Source organism: Mirounga leonina, unplaced genomic scaffold, assembly GCF_011800145.1.
Source record: "Mirounga leonina isolate KUSES-001 unplaced genomic scaffold, KU_Mleo_1.0 Mir_173, whole genome shotgun sequence".
Taxonomy (NCBI): Eukaryota; Metazoa; Chordata; class Mammalia; order Carnivora; family Phocidae; genus Mirounga; species Mirounga leonina.
The window spans coordinates 22,065,508-22,087,928 of NW_023270447.1; the positions used below are offsets into that span (position 1 = coordinate 22,065,508).

General features: G+C 41.1%; 1 long non-coding RNA gene across 1 annotated transcript; it reads left to right on the forward strand.

Moving 5' to 3' along the window:
- Nucleotides 1–4,325: 4,325 nt before the first annotated feature.
- On the forward strand, nt 4,326–19,915 carry LOC118019188. Its single transcript, XR_004681615.1, has 3 exons — nt 4,326–4,721; nt 5,619–5,757; nt 19,844–19,915. It is a non-coding gene; the product is annotated as an uncharacterized LOC118019188 (long non-coding RNA).
- The last annotated feature ends 2,506 nt before the right edge of the window (nt 19,916–22,421 follow it).

A 22,421-nucleotide genomic window follows, 5' to 3' on the forward strand; every position in this document is an offset into this window, starting at 1 on the left:
CAGCTAAGCACTTACTTAGTTTACTACTATAAAAGAAGGGAATGACAAAATAAAGTAGTATTGAATTATAATGCAAAGTAAAAAAAAAATCCATATGTCCATACTAATATAAATAAATGGCTGACTAAATAAATAGGAGAGAACAAACAAATCTGATACTCTACTCTTAAGGAGGTCAAGCATAATTCTCTACTCCTTAAGTGTGGGCTGCTCTTAAAAGTGAATTTCTTCCAAAGATTACAGTATGGAAGAAGAGGGGGGGGAAAAAAAGTAACTCTACAGTGGATAAACCGAACAAATATTACCTCAAGCCAGATAATCAAGGTTAACATCAATAGTGATCAATCATGTTGATAGTATCTACCCTTGATGTGCCGTGATAAGAATGGCACTTTACCTCTGTGGTCTTCCCAAAAGCATATATCCTTCAATCTAATCACGAGAGAAACATCAGACAAATCACAATTGAGGGACATTCTACAAAATACCTGACTGGGGATGCCTGGGTGGCTCAGTTGGTTAAGCAGCTGCTTTCGGCTCAGGTCATGATCCCAGGGTCCTGGGATCGAGTCCCTCATCAGGCTCCCTGCTCAGCAGGGAGTCTGCCTCTCCCTCTCCATCTGCCTCTCCCCCTGCTCATGCCCTCTCTCACTCTCGCTCTCTCTCAAATAAATAAATAAAATCTTAAAAAACAAAATAAAACAAAACAAAATACCTGACTGGTACTGCTAAAACTGTTGAGGTCATCAAAAACAAGGAAAGTCTCAGAAACTGTCATAACCAAGAAGAGTCAAAGGATACATGACTAAGAAGTATAATGTGAGATCCTGGATGGGATCCTGAAATTAAAAAAAAAAAAAGATATTTGTAAAAAAAACTGAGGAAATCTGAAAAAAATACAGACTTTAATCAGTAATAATGCATCAATATTGGTTTATTAATTGTGACAAATATACTGTATTAAAATAAGGTGTAATAATAGAGGAAACTAGGAATGGGATATATGGGATCTCTACTGTCTTTGCAAAATTCTGTAAGTTGAAAACTGTCCTAAAAATGAAAGTTTATTTGGGGTACCTGGGTGGCTCAGTCACTTATGCATCCAACTCTTGATTTTGGTTCAGGTCTTGATCTTAGGATCCTGAAATCAAGCCCCTCATCAGGCTCTGCATTGAGCATGGAGCCTGCTTGAGATTTGTTCTCTCTCTCTCTCCCTCTGCCCCTCCCCCCCCCACTCATACTTTCTCTCTCTCAAAAAAAGAAAAATTTTTAAATGAAAGTTTATTTAAAAAAAAAAAAGGGAAACTGGACATTGGACATAGCAGTTTTTCCCCAAACCCCATATATGAGCCATCTCTTCTCTTTACACCCCCAAATCCAAGAGATGTTCACACTAGAAAGGGCCTTTGAGGCCATGGCTTATCCCCCAAAATGAGGGAAAGAAACCAAAAGAAACCCCCAAAGAGGGCTGGCCTGCTATTACCCAGCCAGCTGGTGGAAGAGCTAGAACCAGAAGCCAGAACTCTTGACAAAGGACCAAGTGCTCGCTCCACTTTTCCACTCTGGTGAAGGAGATAGCTTGGCCTAGTGGGAAGAGCTCTGCCATTAACTGTCCTTGTAACAATGGCAAGTCACTCCATCTCTCTGAGCAATGGTTTCCTCACCTTGAAAATGGAGATAGTGCTAACTGCCCTGTTATCTTAACAGGACTGTTGTGAGAAGTGAAACCCATATAAACATCTGGCATTCTCTGTTGTAATAGCCCAGTAGGGACCTTTTGACATACTGAAATTTGTGACACAGCCCAACAGAATTGACCCAAACATCACATTTATTTATTCAACATGTAGGCAGTATTGCCTGTCTTTCAAAATTGGGATACAAAATCTGGTCACGGTCGGTACTTTCCTTTTTTCTGATTAATTGCTGGAGGCTTGCTGTTAACAGGCTCTTCCAGTGTCTCTCACACCTCCTTGCTCCCTGACCGGCCATCCAGGAAGCTTGGATTCCCGCACAGCCCCACCAGAAGAATACAGGAGGCTGCTCAGGCCACCAGCCCCCCAACAACCACCCGTTTCTCCTAGCAACACAGTGACAGTCCTGCGGGGTCTGGCAGATGGTACTGATTCCCTGGGGAACACTGCCTCACAGATCCAGATCTCTGCACAGGCCTGCGGGGCTTCTCCAAAGGAGGACAGCGCCATTTCCTCAGCGCTGACCACAGCGAGAATCTCCCACATTTGTGCTCCTACCATGCAGCAACTCACGCCCAGCTCTTTCCAGTCACATTCTTCAGCACTCGTTAACCTCAGAGGCACTGAGCTGGTCTTGGTTCCAGTGTCTACTACCTCAGAGGTTCAGAATCCCACTTTTCTTTCCTTCCAGGGCTCCACCTTTGGAGTCCAATTGCTTTGGTTTTTATCTTCAACACTCAAAATGTTTCCTAGATTGTTGGAGATACTCATTCACTCTCTTCTATAATAAAACTGAGCTGGGTACCTCAAGGGTACCTTACACCCAGCCTTTGGAGGAAAACCATCATCAGAACTCAAAGACATTTCAGCAGTGTAAGGGAGACTCCTAGATAATTTCCCCTCTACTCTTTGGGTGATGTGGTGCTACTCTCACTGAGGGCAAGGAGAACTTTTAGCATCCGTGATTAAAAGTATGAAACCCTCGATGAAGAAGAGAGAGAGAGACAAAAAAAAAAAAATTATATTATCTGACAAGGCATTTTACTATAAACAAACAAAAAATAAAAATAAAATTCAGGGGATGCCTGGGTGACTCAGTCGGTTAAGCGTCTGCCTTCGGATCAGGTCATGATCCCAGGGTCCTGGGATCGAGTCCTGCATCAGGCTCCTTGCTCAGCAGGAAGCCTGCTTCTCCCTCTGCCTGCCGCTCCCTCTGCTTGTGCTTGCTTGCTCTCTCTCTCTCTCTGACAAATAAATAAATAAAATTTTTTAAAAAATAAATAAAATAAAATTCAGTACCTACAATGTCCCAAGCATTGGGACACTGGGAATCAAGAAATTGATCAGTGTTCCTGACTCAAGAAAGTTAGAGCCTAGGAGAAGAAACAGATGATTACCGTGCAGTTCATAAGTATCCCAAGGAACTATTTACTAGAGGGTATCGTGCTAACACAAAGGAGGGACCCCAACCAGTCTTTCAGAAAGCAATCACCCACAACTACTCTAGGTCTGAGAGGGTGTCTCTGTGGAGATGGCCCTCTGGACCTGGGAGATGATCACACTGAGCTCTGGGTTTCAAGTAGAGGACAAAAGGATAAACTGTGGGATCTCCTCAGTACTAATATTATGAAAAATAATATGACATCAGATGAAAATAAGAAAAAGGAGAGATTCTTGTATTAGTCTGGACTCTCTTGGTTGAAAATGACAGAAGTTGAGTCCAACTGAGTTGGGCCTAACAGAGAATTAGAAAGATACAGGACCATAATCAGGAATAAGGGCAGGGGCCCAGGAAAAACCTGAAATTAGAACTTGATCACCACATGGCTCTATTTCTCTCTGGGAGAGGCTTCATTTTATTCCACAGATTGACTGCCTTTATGAGCTGGAGACCACAGTTCTGAAAGCTCCTGGAAAACCCCAAGGGAAGATTCTGCTTGGCCTGGTTTGGGTCAGTGTTCAGACCAGACCCATAAAACTAAAGCCAGGGTTGAGTGAGGAGCGAGGGTCCCTCGAGAGTCACCTCAAATAGATGAAATCTCTATAATTATAAGCATACTCTTCTATTTGCTAGTTGCCAGAAAGCTGGCTGGAGTAAATAGATATGAACTGTTTATACCTATCTAGCATTTTGCTAAAGAAGCACTGAGGGGATGGGGTGGGACTAAGGATTAGAAGGGATAAGGTTCAGCACCTGCCCCAAGGACTTCACCACTATTGGAGTTACCTTGGATCTGAAGTGGATCTGGGAAGCCACTTGAGAGCAGGGGAGGGGGCTGGAGCAGTGGTGGAAGATGAGCCCTAAGAGGCTGAGCTCCTGGTCTCTTGCTTCTAGAGCATCACCTGCTTCATGAGTTCTATATATTGGATCTCATGTAGAATCATGTTTGTGAAAAAGGTTTTTACATCTTTAAAAATGTGTGAGTATATTATATTCCAGCTCCCTTGTTTTGCTCCTGGAGATTCTGATGTCCAGGAGACCTGTCTATTATAAGCATTTAATCCTCACAACCATGCCAAGATCTGGCTGGTGGAGGCAAAAATGAATGTGGAGCCCCTTCTGACCCCACTCCCCAGCCACTGTTCTGCCACCAACCCTCACTTCATGGGTGTGAAACAGCCAGATAAAACCATAGCCAAGAGACCACATGTGGAAATTCGGAGAAGAGAGAGCATTCTCTTCAATTGTTCTATAGCAGCGTATTGACGAGCACCTCATACGGACTGAGGGAGAGGCAGATGAGAGGGTGAGAGGAAGGGAGAAGAGAGCAAGAACTTATGGGATGGCACATTGAGAATGGGGCCAGGCGCACGATGTGCCAAGGAGTGGGGCAAGAAGGGCCAGGAGAAGAGAAGGAAGGATTGCAAAGGAGAAGGGAGTAGAGGAAAGAGGGGAGACACAGAGGCCAGAGCAGCCCAGTAGTGCCAAGAACTGCCCTTCCAACAGCTCAGTGTCTTCTCTTGTGTTTGTGCCACAAACTGAAGGCCTGAAGTCACTGGCTCATCTACTCCGGAATTCATAATCAGGTGCTTGAACGTAGGTTCACCTAACTGCAAAGGCACAGTGAGAGTGACTGTGTGCTAGGCGCTGAGCTCAGGGGCCAGGCAGGACTTGGGGAGCCCAAGGAGACTTGCTTGGTGTCCCTACAAGCCAATATCCTATTGACCGACTGTCATTTACTGAGAATGGGAAAAATCATTTGCTACTAATATGATTCATATATGTCTTTCTTGATGTTAAAAACAAGAGAATTATCTCATGCACTGAAACATTTTAACTTGATTAGAATTGCCTTCCATTTCACTTCTTTTAGCCTTATAACCGAATAGTGTTTCTTTCAAAGCACAGAGATAACTTGTATTGATAGAGTTATAAAATCTTGTTCGAATTTTGCTTAAAAATCTAATTTCTCTGACTTTCATGTTGACAGAATGTTTCCCATGTTTTTGTTTTTGTATTCTCTTAAGATTCTCTAAATCAAACAACTGCTTGGGAAGGCTGGTATCAGGATTCTGATTTAGACAATAGCATAATTCTCCAGAAGACAGCCACAGACCAGGCACTATTTGGCTGATTTTCTGTCTCAGGGTGGGTGGTAGTCGCCTGAAACCCAGCAAAACTGGAAATAGGGATTTTTTTTTTCCTCTGAAGAATATTGTCTCTTCGGCAGGATAGGATCAATCCTATCTAGTTGTATATATCAGGATCATGTCCAGAAAGCGGAGTTACTGGCACCACATTTATCATTTATTCCAGAGGTGTCTGGTGTCCCTTAAACACTGACACACAACCCCTGTCCCCACAGGCAGCTGCCTTGATGGCCCAGCTCTTCATCTGACTTTGGCTGCTCCAACTGTTCACATGTATTTAATCCTCACAAAAATGCTAAGAAAATAAGTCATATTATTATACCCATTTTATAGATGAAGAAATGGAGATTTGGAGAGATAAATAGCTCGCCTAAGGACCAACTAACTGGAAAGCAAAGGAGCTATGGTTAGACCAGAACTTCAAAGCCTGGGTTCTTACATACATCATTGTCTACTGACTCCTCTAGAAAAGGTAAGCACGCTTCACTTACACTCGTATTTTAGAGTTTCTGCCAAAATGGCTATTTTAGACTTGAGACCTCCGAAATCAGAAGCACAGACTTTGGGTCCCTCACTCATTCAATCATATCAAGGAAGAGTGTGTCGGGTAGTAGGAAGAGCATTGGTCTAGGAGAACTGGTCTGGGAGTCACAGTACCTGACACATAGTAGGTGTTCAGTAAACACTTGTGAAATTGAGACCCACAAGTCACTATGTACATTTGATTATGCCTTTCTTCTGGGTGTTCAAGAGGGCACTCTAATGAAAGATCCCACAGTTCACGCTAGCATCATAGGGGTTGCAAAACATTGTAGTGTAGCATGAAAAACTACCACCATTTACTGAAAATCCATTAAACTTCCTTCATAGTATAGAATTTTAGGAACAAGGATAATGGGATAATGTAGGAGACTTTGGCTCAAAGTAGCCTCTGCTTCTAACTGCTATTTTGTTCAACTTGTCATAACTTCTAACTTTGTCCCAGAAAAATCTCAAGGGAAATGAAATTAAGCTCTTTCCCAGATTTGCTTTTCAAAATTAGTCCTGGGCTGGCCTTCAATACAGCAAACATTCTGTGTGGCCACAAGGGAGGATTGCACTGAATTCTTGGACCAACTAACAAACCTTTGGGGGCCTGACAAGCTGAGAGAGTACAAGAAAATGACACAGGGTGGGTGTTTTGCACTAATTATTGCCTGCCTTGCTAGTCTGTCCAGGGGCATACACCTCTTTGCTTTGCCCTTTGGCTTGTCCTTGCCCTTTCCTGCTATTGCAAATAATGTCTATTTGCTGCCTCTGCTTGGATTTGGGGCTGGGCAAAGCTATCCACAATGACTAAATCAGGCCAAAGTTTTGCACAAGTGCCCAGGGACCATCATCAAAGTCCCTGCAGTTTCCCAATCCAAATGGTCCCTCTCCATGGAGGTGGGAGGTGGCAAAGTTTTACTTGACATTGGCAGCCACCAGCTGGGGTGAGTCATCCCTTCAGAGAACCCATCTGTAAATGCTAGACTTCAGCAAGGACTTGGTTTTATCATTTTCTTGGGAACAAAAGCATTCAATTTTAAATCTGCATATTCATCATTCTGGAGAAATAAACACAGTATGAAACTAACTAAAAGATTTAATAGTCAACGCTTAATAATTCCCCAGTCATATGTGGGACAAGATTTTGTTCTAAAGAACTTTAACACTCATAGATATGTGATTGTGCAGGCAACATTCAAGAAAGCTAGCTTTCTTTCCCACAATAGATTTTCTTTCATTCTATGTGGGTTTTCAACAGATTACCCCCAAGAGGAAAATCCTGTCTACTCTCTCTTTTCCTTACAGTGCTGTGGTCATGGTGTTTTAAGCATTGCTGGGAATTTCCTTTGTTTCTGACTCTTTCTTACCTTCTCATCCTTAAAGTCATCTTTTCAATGACATTCTCTCTTTCAAAAAATTTAATGTAAACTATAAGAACTACACCAGACATGAGTCTTCATCTCAAGCCGGTCCTCTGTTTTGTTCTTAGCCACAGAAAGATTGCTTAGGCCCTGGGAAAATGTAATCTACTGGTTTCAGCAGAGAGATTGAGGGAGGAAATTTTAGGAGTGAAACATCCATGAAAGCTCTTGCCAGTAAAAATGTGGATTTCCCCAAGACTTTTTTAAGAAATGTTGAAAATTGGGGGGAGATTTAAAGGCACTGCTTGTGATTGAACTATGTCGATTCTATTCATGAATGCCACTTATTTTCCATCATACAAGAAATTAACAAAATCTAAACCAATCCCTCTTGCATAGACATTATTCAGTAGTAACAAGTTCCAGTAATGGAGAATCCAGGTTTCCTTCTGTCTAATCATATGGCCATTTTCCCAACTGTTTCACACATGCTAATGGAGTGTGACAAGTAAAACATATTTGGCTCAGTCTATGGTCCAACATGAAATGGCTTCACAACGATGAGGTTCCTAATCATTTTTCTCCTAATCTACCACTGCTTTAGGGGGTTGGTGTCTTCCCTGTCATGAGCGATTTCAGTGCACTGATCAGGGTGGACTTGACAGATTCTTTATCAATGTCAAGTGTCTTTTGTGGTTAAGTCCAGTAATGCTAAAACAAAATGCCTCATAGATATTAGATATATGGTGGCATTACAGAATTCTCTTGCAGGCAATATTTTTTGGTCAACCTATGAAAAGAAAAATGGGGTGAGGGCTAAAATCAAAGGAAGATGCAGCAAAAGTCTTGGCAGTTATTTCTGTGGAAGTCAGACAATGTGACTGACATGGGACCAATCACTCTCCCCTCCTCCATTCAAGTTAGAATAGAACAAAGAGAAATTGCCAACAAAGAAAGCAATGATCTAGGGGGAGGGGACTGAATCTCAATCGGTTTTTAATTTCAGGAAAAAGAGCAGTATTGCAAAAAAACTTGGGACCCCTGCATAGGCACCCACATACATCCATAAGTACATGCCTACCCTTATCAATTTAAATCATACGTTTTCCATATGAATTTTTCTTTTGACTTGTGAAGTTAATCTGTCAGGGTTCACCAACATTACCAACTCTCCCAATATCTAACATTAGTGCCAACTGGCTCAGAAAAAATACAATCCAAGAACCTCTGAGTAAAATAGACACTCTGGTTGATGTTAAATTTCCTTTTGGTAAAAAGAGTTTGCGGTGCCATCAATATTGTGTCTTCTCCAGCAGTCTAGCCAAGATAACTTCATTATGGGGAATGTTTGCTTTTCCAGGGCATAACAATGGTGATTCTACAAGCAAATTTTAAAATGTTCTCTCCCAGGTGCACAAAGTGAGGCCTGCCAATCCCCTCTCCCCCCAAATAAAGAAAATGTCCCAACCACTGGCTAAATCTGTGGTAAATTGTGTTAAACCAATGTTTCAGAATGCCACTCTCCAGAATAACATGGGATGCAAGAAGCCTCATTGTCTTTTAGAAACCTGAAAGCCAAAGCTAATAAAATTCTCATCAGAGCTGCAAATGGACAGTAGAAAGTAGTGCTCTAAGCATTGTGGGTGCTAACCCGGAATTGTTATTTGTTACACTATCAAATCCTTAAGTTAGTATGAATGAACAAGACAGACTGCACCCCCCAAGTCCTCAGCCCTCGGCTGCTCTTCTGCATTACACAGTTAAAGGCTAAAGCTATTTCACTGCTTTCTCTGATTCTTTTTTCTTTTTTGTACTAATTTAGAAAGTTGGTACTTTAATGTAATTGAACTCACTGAAGCTAAAAATGTCCAGACCTTTTTAATAAGGTACCCTTCAATATTAAACTTTGGGGTCTGTTCTCCTCCCAAGCAAGCACTTAACTCCCATTAGCACTAATGGCAGTTGTACACAAACATTGAGTAGGAAATATATATCTCTTTGTCTCTTTGTACTGAGCTCCAAGGGAGGCAGGGGGGAAGAAAAGGAAAAACAACTTTGAGATTGAATAAAAGAGGTAGAGTTGCTGATTCATTTACAAAGATGAAATTAATGCCTGCATCCCCAAATTTCAGGGAACACACACTTTTAATAAGTGAGATGAGAAAATTTCTAAATCATTTTGAATAATACCCAAACCATGTTTCCCTGAGAAATCTGTTTTCCCTCCATCCCCAGCGCATACATTAGACCCATTTTGCACTTGTTATGTACATAATGATTCTAGACAACATAAGACAATTTCATGATTTTTTTCTTATCATTTTTACTTATCTACCAGTGAGCCAATTTATGCAGCTTAAACCACTGCTAAAGAAGATGTATCAAAAATTGTCTGTAATCATTACAAATAATAGTGCGAAATGTTCACAAGAAGCTGTTTTCTTATCATATTTTCATTAAAACGTCTTTTCACCTGCTTTGCTTTTCCCACGTCTGAAACCTGCATTGTAATCAGTCTTATTAACTGAGAACATAAATATGATTTATTATGGTCTGATAATGGAAGCTACGTGGACTCAGAGAAGGGCTATATTGTCCTTTGATAAAATGGCTCTTTTCTCTCAAATGGAGAGCTCTATCATGAGAACATGCAGAATGTAGTGAGTGATTATTTCCTCAGGGTGAGTGATGGCAAAGCCCGACAGAAAATCTTCTTGTTGACCATGACAGCCTCAGAGGGTCCCCAAACCTCCCTGAGTTTGACAACCTGCAGACACTTTTGATGAACTGTATTCTTCCGTCAGAGACAGCCTGTCTGGGAGGAGAAAAGAGACCTTTATTGTCTGATCGGCTATTATTGTCTTGATCTTTTATAAGCAATCTCTAATGCACATGAATATAATATCCTTTCACACAAGTGCCAAGCATAATAGAAATGTAGTTATAGGACACTCCCCCTGGTTATGTAAATATCCTTACACCATAATTAAGAGAGATGGTTGGTGACTGATAAGGGAAAGAAAGAGTAATCAAACTGTTTTAGCATTTCTCCCTATTTTAAAGACTTCAACCCAGAGTAAACAGCATTTATGGTAGATATAGGGAAGCAGATTATTTTGAAGACTTCCACTAAAAGGAAAAATAGTTTTGAATATGGTATTGATGTTATATTTTTATTAAACATGCAAATGGCAGCTGGTTTTCAGCCAAACGTGATTACTATGCTGATATGACTTAGAAGAAAATGAGTATATCTCTCAAAATACCTGGCTGAGGGTTACAGCAAGAACAAAGACCTATTAATAAGGAATGTACTTGCACAAATGGGTCCTCCAGTCCAAATAAAGTTCTCCAATAAATTTCCCTCTTATCCATTTCCAGAAGCCCAAATATGGCAAAAAAAAAAAAATTTTTTTTTCAATTAACAAATATATTTGCAGGCAAAACTCTTGCAATTATTGGGCAATTAAATTTACTTCTTAATGTGGCGCTTGGGAGTCATCTCCATTTCTGAATTGTGAAGGATAGTTCTAGATGGTGTTTGTTTGGATTTGATGACAAAAGTTTTCTGATCTCCCGGATAAAATCCAACCAGCCTGTTATCAAGCAGGCCAGCCCATGGAGGCCAGTAGCTTGATGCTCAACCTCAGCTGCTGGCAGAAAGGAGAAAAAGACATCACCCACCCGAAAAATTTTAATCCCCCAGCAAAATACAATATTCAATTTTTCATTAACCTTCTGACATCTGGACACAGAGTATCCCCACTCTAATCACTAATGGGTTTTGCATTACCAATTAGTGGAGCGAATTCTCCAGCACTGGTGCCAAAGGGTTAATCATTAGTTTCACACAACTGGGTGGTCAGAGTTAGAAGAGCAGCCCCTGAACCCAAAAGAGTGGAGAGTGAGGGGCTGGGGGTTGGAGAGAGCTCTCATTATCGAGAAGAAACATGTGGCTCACAGGCATTGACCTCCATATCTCTCTCCTGGCATCTTGCCTCGAGGTGGATTTTAAGTATTATACAAGCATGCGCATGCGCACACATGCACACATATTCATACACCAGTCTGGCCCCAGAACAAATCACCAACCTAGCCAGTCATTACTGAGCCTGTTCCATCAAAGGTAGATCAGACCAGAGGAATTCTCTCCCTCTCTCTCTCAGCACCTCTCTCTATTTGCTTCTCTAAGCAATGACTTTCCCATGGGAATGAAAAAATTTGCCATTTCAGAGGGAGCTGGGTTTTGAGAAGTGTTTGATCTCTCTTAAGAGATACTTCTCTGAAGTTCTGCCAACCCTCGATTATCTGTACAAATGAGGCTTAGAGAAAGTATGGAAAGATTCGATTCACAGATAATCTTCAAACTCCAGTTTGGTCTATATTTTAGTTTCTTTCTGAATAAATTGTACCAGAGCAATTAACAAACAAAACTGATTGGATGTTTCCTTTCTCCTTTTATGGTCAATTTTGTGGATATCAGCAGCATGAGGAAATTGTCAAAACACTGGCAACAAGGAGAGAGGAAAGGGAAGAAACAAAATACCCAGATAGTCTGCAAACTAGATAATCTGCTCCTGAATAATTGAGAAGAATCTAATTTCAAAGATAATAAAAGAAGGCCCAGAGAGCAATTCCATCTTGAAAACGCACAACCTCTTCCCCCAACCCCAAAACAGCCAGTAGGAAAACAAATAAGTAAACAAAAAACCGCAAGAAAAATTTGAACCTACTGTCCCCATCCACATTTTCCCTGACTTAATCTACACATGATCTTAGTTAAATTATATTCTAAAGAGGGTCAGGGCAAGGAGGAGGAGAAGGAAGCACAGAAGACACTTCTTATTTGTGTTCTGTCTAGCTCTGTTGTCAGGTACTGATAGCAACAGGATTGCTTTCAAAACTATATGACCTAAAACTACTGAAATTGATCACTTCTCTCTCTCTCTCCCTTTTTTCTTTTTTCTTTTCTCTCTCTCTCACCCATTTTCTTTTTTTAGGAAACCCAGCATTCATAAGAGGAACAGCAGTGACTCAGCACTTTATTATTTTTTTAGTCCCAAATTTTTTATTCCCATACAAAAAAATGCTTGAGAGCATTTGATACTGAAATGAGAAACTTTGCTACACTTGATTCTCCACGGTGCTTCTACTCAAGGCCAGAATTTAAAACTTTTCAGTTAAGGGAAGAAAGACTCTTAATGAGCCTAATCACTCACATTATTTTGGCCAGAGTCATTGACTGACTGCACTTACTTAGTTCTGCTTTAGAAACAAAAATCTAATAAAGTAACTGGCAGTTTAAATGTCACAGAAATTTTCTCCAACATCCCAACTGGAATTGTGAAAACAGGCTCAAATTCCTCTAATCTCCCTCTCTTTCACCTTCAAATGCCATGCTTCTAAACTAAACCATTTCCTAAGAAATAGCAGAAGTTGGTTGGGTTCAGAGGTCGGGTCAAGGGTGGGGAGGAGGAAGACTCTTTCTTCAAGTTGGAGGGGATTTGCTTTTTTCCACACACTAAGGCAAGAAGGACCGGAATCTCGAGGCTGGGAATGTTCTGCCTCTTGCAAGGGAATTCAAAGGAGCCATTGTGTTTGATACTTCGCTTCCCAATTGGCCTCTGACAGCAACATCAGAAGCAACAGATACTTCAGTTCTACATCTGGAAAGAGGCATTTTTTAACAAAGAAAAAAAAAAACCACTCCTAAAGACATTGAAGCCTAATTATTCTATATTCCATAGTCTTAAAGATTGAGATCTCCCTGATACTATGTGATAACCCCTTGAGGAATGGGAGCAGCTCCATTAGGACTTGAACAGATAATATTTCTATACTTTCCCCTCAATAAAACTAACATTCAAAATAAGCATGCTGGTTGGATGCTTTCATTTCCCCAGCCACTGAATTGTAATGATCATTGTACAGGCTACAGTACCATTTATTAAGGTGCCAAGTGGAAAATAAACCTTCACTAAAATGTAAAAGGGATTTAGGATGTACAGGACTAAACAATCAAGGAATCAGTTTAGGTTAACCACTGTCCCACTTGCTCTTCTAGAAGATGTATACATCAAGTCCTCAGATTTATGATGGGGCCTTTAGAGTTCTGAATAGTCTGGACCATAGCATCATAAATCCATGCTAAGGAATAGAAGGTATTCTGAGTACCATGGTCATTACCGTCATGATGGTTGGGACCATTACACAATATCCTGGTAGAAATTTCCCCCCTTTCTAGTGCTACTGTGACCCAAACAGAGATGAGCCAAGAGATGAGGAAATTGTCAAAACACTGGCACCTCTATTTGCTGTGACCCAAACAGAGATGAGCCAAGGGCAGGAAAAGAGAAAAAGAATAGGAGTAACACTCTGGGAAGCACTGAGGGAGGGACAGGAGAAAGCATAGGGCAGGAGAGGGGGTATTAATGTTGGTAGAGAGGTTTTATGAAACCACTAGGAAGCCTGATAAAGGGGGGGAAAGGCAGCCACTGGGAAAGCATTAATTTCCCAAATTTTAGTCACACATGAAGAGCCCTCGGTAATTTTAGTTGTTTTGTCAGCCAAGTCAGATCCTGGGCCTCTCAGAAGCCATTGGAAATGTCTCAGGTTCTCATTTTGCTATTTTGATGGAAATTAAACTTACAAATCAATAATAGAACAGAACCAACTCTGTGTGAAAGCACTACTCCTTTATCCTCTATTCTCCAGCATTCTTGCCCAAATGATTTAAGATTCCCAAATGCAAGTGAAAAAAATTAAGTTTGAGACTTCCTTGTACAATTTCAGCTTAAGCCTCCTACTGAAAGAACACTGTAAAGTAGACAGGGAGAATAAAACTGTATAGCTCTCTTATGCTCATGGGCTAGTCCTCGAAAGCTTTTGAAGTGATTGGTGTCTGCATCCCAGGGGAATCTGGGATTGTAGACATGAGCAACATCAACAGACTTCTCAAACTTGCCCTTGTTCATCCTTTGTGGGCTCTCCTCCACCACTGCCCTTCTCCTGGGCATCTTTTTTCCTCTTCTTTTCTTTTTAATGTTTGTCATCTGCTATCCTTTCCTCTAGATTTTTACCATCTGTTATTCAGCTTTATTTTTTTTCTATTGTACATTTCTGTCACACTTCTTTATTTTTATTATCCCATGATAAGCATTGCATTCCTCTAGACCACACGCACAACACTAAAGAAGTCCTCCAACTGATGATATTGATTCCTATTATAGAGACAGCCACTCTCCCCAGCTTTCAGCTCTTCTCAGCCTCTCTTACTCCACCAATTAAGACTTCCCACATCTGGAGCAAGATTAAGAAATGTGTATCCATTGCTGGCCCGTTGCTGGTGCAGAAATGGCAGTGGTTGCTGAGAAACCCTGAAACAAACACCAACCAAATGATAGTATGACATTCCCAGCAAAGACCAGAACCAATACTTGGGAAGAGTGTCATCCAATCCCTGATTCTTGAACCCCAGCCCTGAGACCCCAGGAGCACCCAGTGCATCCAAGTTTCCCAAAAGGCCTCAGTCTGGTTCTTGATTCTTAACTCTATACCTCTGGCTACTGAAAAATTAGACTAAAGCCTAATTTGGGGCAATCTCATTCCCTAGTGACTTCGCAGTCACCCTTTTAAACACTTCTTCGGGGCTTTGCCAAAATCCTGCATTTTTATTCACTCCATTGTAAAGGCTCCTTTTTGGCTGTAAAGACTTATGTCAATTAAAATTACATTTTTTCATCTTCTTGGAGGCTTCACATTGACAACGGACTGTGTGACTCCATCTGCCGTGGTGAGTGATCTCTCAGCCATAATCACAGCCTCTGGAGCACATCATTCCCAGCACCACATTTTTTTTTACAAGTGTGAGAATATTAAAGTAAAATGTTCTGCAATAGAGCATCTCCTTGTGCTAATCATCTGATTTAAAGTTAAAAAAGGTAGAAACCTCATATATGTGACAAAGATTAAAAGAAGAAATGAAATGAAAAATATGGGAAGGGACATTCTCTCCTGGAACTGTCATTCAGGTGCAGGCAGGCAGGCAACTCTTGCTGATTCCTGCTCATGGAGGGGACATTAGCCAGAGAAAGCCAAACCTTTAGTTTCCACTTCCTATACAATCACTTCTGGGACTATTGACAGCAGAAGTCAACCAGTGAGAGATCATTTGTCCCAATACACAAATGCATGTCATGTGATAAACACACTAAGGAATTCTCACAAAATGGGGTGGACGGAAGAGAAAAAGAAAAATCACAAATAGGGCACCCCACACTGGGGGGTCCAACAGTGATGATGACATAAAACTCAATTCAAACCACATAACCATAAAATGGAAATATCTTGCCCATGTAACTGGGAAGTCCAAGGTGACTGCTAGCCTCAGATGTGGCTCACGCAGGTGCTCAGTGTGGTCAGAAATCTATTTCTTTTTTCATCATCTCTTACCTCTACCTTATTCTGTGTTAGTTTTAGTTTCAGGCAAGATTTTTCTACCTGGTGGTAAAGAAAACCATCAGCAGCTCCAAGCTTACACTGACCTTTACCAGGACATCCTAGAAAAAAGTATGTCTTTCTCTTTCCCAGAAATTATATCAAATCCCCAAAGGACTCTTAAAAATGCTACTTGGATCACTTGCTGATGGAGAAGCATGACCATTTGATTGACAGCCTTACCAGAGGAATGTGGGAGAGGTAGATCTCAAGGAAAAATGGCTTTTATCAGAAGAAAGGAGAATGGAGGCTGGGTAGTCAAAGTCTTTCAAGCAGTTCTCTTCCAGTCACTTTGAACCTAAATCACTTGTTGGAACCTTTGGAACTCATTAGTATTCCCTGGCTCAATGGGAAAATAGCACCTCACCTTGCTCCAAGTTACTGCAGTGTTTATTGTTTTGTTTTGTTTTTGCCTGAGTGGAGAACAGACTTCAGCACCTTATGAGCCCCAACTACATGGATGAATAAGATCTACTCAGCAGCTTGCAATGATTCTTTTATTGCCATTACTGACCATCATGTAAATAAGTAGTTACTGACTTAAGAACTCACTATTTGCTCAATAACCCTTGATGGGAACTGTGATCCCTTTACACACTGTTATAGAAGTACATAATTATAGACTTTTCAAATGGGTATTTCTTTTAGGCATTTGCCTGTAATAGCTCCTTCAAAGCTGTTAAGCTTTTATCATGTGAAGACCCAAGTAGAAAATATTTAGTTCACTCCTCATTGACCTAATAGAGAACAAACTCATCTTTAAGATGGTGTTAGCTTCTTGCCAAGAACACATGGATAACCTTGTAAAAAAGGTCTGGCTTGGGTTATTTGGGCAGGAAATCACATTGCTATTAGATCACACTCACCTCATTGAGTAATTTAATATTGACACTAAGTCATTACTGGCCATTGTTTCTATAGTCCCTCCTGAAGGAAACCTTGTCACATCCATTTGTTCTGACTTTATTACTATTCAGTGAGCTATAAAACTAAAAATCCAGGTGGGTCCCCTGACTTCATCCTATTTCATTACTGAAACACAGAGCATAATTCTTATTTAATGGAGAGTAAGTTTTTTAGGCATATTAAATAAATCGGCCCACCAAGGAAACCACAAAGAAAATCACTGAGATACCTGCTGAGGTCAGGGGCTCAATAAAGTTCTGTGATATAAGTCGCAGTGTAATGCATCCATCTGACACAATCTTTATATGCAATGTGTATCACATACAAAAATTAGTGGCGTACCATGTTCAAATGGGTCTTAAGGATACAGAGTGAAATTTAACTTGCTTAGCTCAAATCAAGACACCACGAAGTGTTCACAACTTTGTCAAAGGTGCTAGGCTAAGTGAGGGAGATACAAAGATAAAGCATGTGATCATGCTTGCTCAGCTACATCAGGATTTTATGTTACTAGCCCCATGTCCTACCACCCCTGCGCTATCTTGTCTTCACCACTTACAACTTCTCCTCAGTCTCAGATAAGTGCAGCTCCTTTCTCAGCTTTGTACCTTTGCACATACAGCTTCTTCTGATCAGAATCCTCCCTCCTTTCTTCCAACTCACCTTACTACAATGTCACCTCCTCAAAGAAATTTCCCTCATTCATCCAGGCAGAGCTAGCCACACACCATCTCTGCTTCTGGAGCACATTCTACAAGCATCTATTTGTACCATATGCATTTGTGTGTATGTTTTCCCCCTATTACACTTGTGAGTTCTGTAAAGATCAAAATTATGCCTGATTCATGGCTGTCTCTATAGGACTCTTGCAGAGTACCAGGTACAAACAAGTCTCTAGTAAATGCTGACTGCATTCCTCTGCAGAGAAGAAAGCAGTGTTGCTCTCACTGCATTTCTGCTGTCCAGGCCTTAGAGGCTCCTGGGAAAAGAGATATAAATGCATAAACAGGATTAGATTAACTCAGTCAATGCTGATGGAGAGTCAAGAACAAGCAGTGGGTGGGAGGGGACTTGGAGGTATGAGGAAAAGAAGGAGGAAAGAGAGGGAGAGGGAAGTGGAGAGAGCAAGGAGAAAGATGGAGTGAGGCATTGCAGAAGTAGGATGGCATGAGCTGAGGGGAAGATGAACAGCATGAAGGAAGGAGAAATACAGGAACTCTGAGAGGAGGGAGTTTGGGGGGCAGTGTGAACTGCACGGGTAAGAAACTTGGATGCCATGTCAGAAAGTGGGGCTGGAATAGGACTGACCACTGAGGGTTTGGATTGCCAGGCTGAGCAATTTGCAGTTTGCTCTCCGCAATGGTGGCAAATTGAGGGGAAGAGAGGGTGACATGGAGGCAACTGGTCCCATGTGGGCTTCAGTAGACCAATGAGGAAGCTATGAAGACTTGGTCTCCAATGCTGCAGAATCAAAAACTCAAAACACGCTTTGCAAGAACCTAATCTCTCAGCCAATTTTAGTGAAACACAGACCATCCTGGATGCATGCGATGAGAGAATTAGATTGCAGGGGATCAGCCCTGGCATTCTGTTCATCTCCAGATCCTCAAGCATACCAGGCGCTTGCTGTGTCCTCTGCCTGGGACTCACTTAACTCTGGGCATTCTCATGGCTTTCCCTTCCGTCATTAAGGTCCCGCTCAAATATCATCTTTACGGAGAGTGCTTTCTGAACTGCCATGTCAAAACAGCACCCCATCACTCTACCCCTTTGCCCTGCTTTATTTTTTCCTCAAAGCACTACTGACTACCTGACATCATATTATATGTCTATTTGTCTATGCCATTACTATCTCTATACTCCAATGTAGGGATTGTCAAAGTTTCTATAAAGTGTTAGATACTAAATATTTTAGAATTTTCAGGGCATACTGTCTCTGTAGCAACGATTCAATGCTGCCATTGTAACATGCAAGCAGTCATAAACAACTCATAAATATATGAACATGGTTGTGTCCCAATAAATTTTAACTTCCAAAAATAGTCTATGGGCCAGATTTGCCCATGGGTCATAATTTGCCAATCCTTGCCTTACTAGAAAGTTCCAACAAGTCAGCAACACTGTTTATCTGGCTTCCTCGTGGATTTCCAGAGCTTGGCACATAGAAGGCACTCAATAAGTAATTTTTAAAGAGTGCATGAATGAATGGAGTTCTATGGAAAACAGGATTGTAGGAATACTACACCCATGTGAATATATATATATTCCCTTTGTGATGGTTAATTTTAAATATCAACTTGGCTGAGCCATAGTGCCCAGAAATATAATCAACATTATTCTGGATGATTCTGTGAGAGTGTTTTGGGATGAAATTAACATTTAAATCAGTGGACTCTGAGGGAAGCAAATTGCCCTCCATAATGGAGCAGACCTTATTCAATCAGTTGAAGAACTGAAGAGAACAAAAGAATAACCTCTCTTGAGCAAGAAGGAATTCTGCCTGCAGATGGCCTTTAGACTTGAACTGCTGTATCAACTCTTCCCTGATCTCCAGCCTGATGGCCCATCCTGCAGATTTTGGACTTGCCAGCCTCCATAATCATGAACCATGCAAGCCACTTCCTTAAAATACACACACACACACACACACACACTCATCCTATTGGTTCTGCTTCTCTGACTAATAAACACATAAATATACAGATTTACTCCATTGGCAAGGTAGGAAACCAGATGGTTCTGTAGAACTGGAAGACTTCAGCTGGTTGTGCTCAAATCATTGTCATATCAGAGCTTTCAGTGATGCCTTATGGTCTTCAGGGAAATGTTTCTCAACATGAAAGTAATTTCTGGGTGGCACAGTTGGTTAAGCGACTGCCTTTGGCTCAGGTCATGATCCCGGAGTCCCTGGATCGAGTCCCGCATCGGGCTCCCTGCTCGGCAGGGAGTCTGCTTCTCCCTCTGACCCTCCCCCCTCTCATGTGCTCTCTCTCATTCTCTCTCTCAAATAAATAAATAAATAAATCTTTAAAAAAAAAAAAAGAAAGAAAGAAATTTCTGGACCTGGGTTCCACCTATCTCCACTTCTATGTCCAGTCAACTTGGATGTGCACCACACATGAGAGCCATACAACACTGTTCACTCCTCACTGTTCCCTGGAGGTCAAGCTCTCTCAAGTTTCTATACCTTGCATATGCCACACCCTCTGCCTGAAATGACATCCCACTGCCTTTTCACCTGGCTAATTCCTATCCACTCTTCCACAGGTCCCCTGGAAGCCTCCATAGGACAGGGCGAGGTGTTGATTTGCTTCTGTCCCCCTCCCTGGTGTGAGCTCCAACCTCCTCAAAGGCAGAGACTCCCTGCTCATCTCTCTACTCACCTCTTCCCACCACCAGTCTATACCTGACATGCAAGGAGGGCATTGATGGGCAAAGATCAATAAACAAACAAAATATTTTAAATAACTAAACCAAGCATAAGATGGTGTTGCTTACTTGTGATCCATGAAAATACAGCTTAGTACCACCCAAGGAAGATGCAAAGCTAGATTCCATGGGTATTAAGTATCCGCCCTGTGGGGACCTCTGGCTGGACAGAACTCCTCATGGCTTAGAGAAAGATTGCTCAGAGTGAACACCAAGTTGGGGGGGGGGTACAGAATACTGCACTCTCCTCTCAGTTCCATACCATCTTTCTTCCTGACTTCTCAAAACACTAATGAGGTGGGAGGTGGAGGGATTAAAAATAGCCACAGCCTGAGCAACCACTTTCAGCTCTCTCCCATGTCAAAAATGTTGAGCTCTAACTATGGGAGTAATTTGGGGGCCCACGTCTTTTCAAAAGACACTAACAGGAAAATGGGATTTGCTTTACAGCAATGAATAGACAACTTAGCTGAAACACATCTGATCCATGAAGGCGGGTTCACCTGGTTGACAGGAGCTCTCATTAACATGAGTGTCCTTAGAATATGGCTCCTAACTAGATTGAATTTAGTTCTATCAGTTTATAAGACTTCCTTGTTCTATCACTGACCTGCTCTATAACTTTTATGCTTCATGCTTTTATTTCTCAGTACCTCAGTTTCTGCATCTGTAAAACAGGGAGAATAATTCTTGCCACCTGCCACCCAGGAGGGTGATGCAAATAAACAAGGCAGCATCTGTAAAGCACTTTGCATTTCCATTACTTCCTCTCTATGAATCTGAAGTAGGATTATTATTACTGAAAATGTCAGCTATCATCTGAAAGGCTTATTCAATCAAAAGGCTTTCTTGAGGAACATTTCATAAAGGAAAAGTGAAAGCATGCACATTCTCCTTGGAACTATCATAATTAGTCCCAGTAACAGTTGGGCCATTTTTTTTTCAGTTCATTTATAGTCAGATTCTACAAAATTGAAAACATCCAACATCTGGGCTGAAAAACTTGTACAAAGCCAGAAAGCCCCCCAAATGGGCATGTGTGGGCTTCGGCAACATAAGAGCCAGATGTACTTTTTGCCTCAACTACTCTTTTCAACCTTTAGGGAAAAAATTATAACTAAATTTTCACACTTACAAAACCCTTGGTTTTCTTCTCTATTTTTTTAAAGTATCTTCTCTGATTAGCCACGAATTTCAGACTCTCCCCAAATAATCAGAAATCTCTAGAAAAGGAATATTTTAATGAATGTATAAAAGCATTTGGGGATCCAGTTTTAACATGTAAACTTTTACAAGGACAAATAACAGTTAACATTTATTGTCCTTACATTATGGCCAGGCCCTGTTCTAAGCACTGAGCAAGCATTATCTCATTTAATATTTGCATGCACTCCATGAAGTAGGTACTATCATCTTCCCAATTTCACAGATAAAAAGCCAAGGAACAGGTAGATTAAGTAACTTGCCCAAAGCACCATTAGTATAGAAAAAAGCAAAGTGTTTTAGTTACTTCCTGAGGTTTGAAAGAAAATTTTGCTTACTTCTACCTAAATACAGCAAGAATCTAAGACAACCTTTGATATAATAAATTTTCCCCAACCAGATTGATTAAACCAGACTCTATCCCTATAATACAGCTCCCAGAGATCAGATGGTTTGGGCTCTAAGAAACAATCCCAACTTGAGAATTTGCCTCTGTTTCTACCATCTTCTTTGATATTCTAGGGGAAGAAAACACATAGACACACACACACACACACACACACAGTAACTTATTTCAGCTATTTGCTGAAGAAAAGCTGTCTTCAATTTCTGTTGTTTGCAGCATGCCACCCAACAGCATCTAGAAGCTTCCTCAGGGAAGCAGGGGAATTTGCTGGATTGCCAAACAGCCTTAGAAAATCTGCTGGGACATTCCATCGAAGAGCTTTGTGAACAAAGATAAAGAGAGCACATTAGCGTTGCCTTGTTTCATGAAAAAAAGGAACACACACAACAAAACTTGATTACAAAATCTCATTTTACAAACTCAAGGTAAGATGCACCTCCCTGGGGCAATGGCCCAGCACCCCCATAGGGTTCTTCCACCATGTGCTCTCTAAGTAAAGACCTGATTCGACTCCAAGGGTTGGGTTAGATAAAACCAGAAGGGTTTATGTGCACAGCATTTAACTTTAAACATTTCTTCATGGAAATTTACAATGCACATAATTTACATATTCAATACCAGTGACAATTTACTTCTCCCATCTGAACAGGGCTTTCAACTATGCCACTTGAACTAAATTAATAAACAGTAATTACAGAATGTTGTGTGAGCTAGCTGTTGATGTTGAGCAGATTCTAATCAACACCTTCTTTTAAGGGCCAATTAAAGCTGAATGTATGCAATATAAACATCTTCGAGTATTTAGAC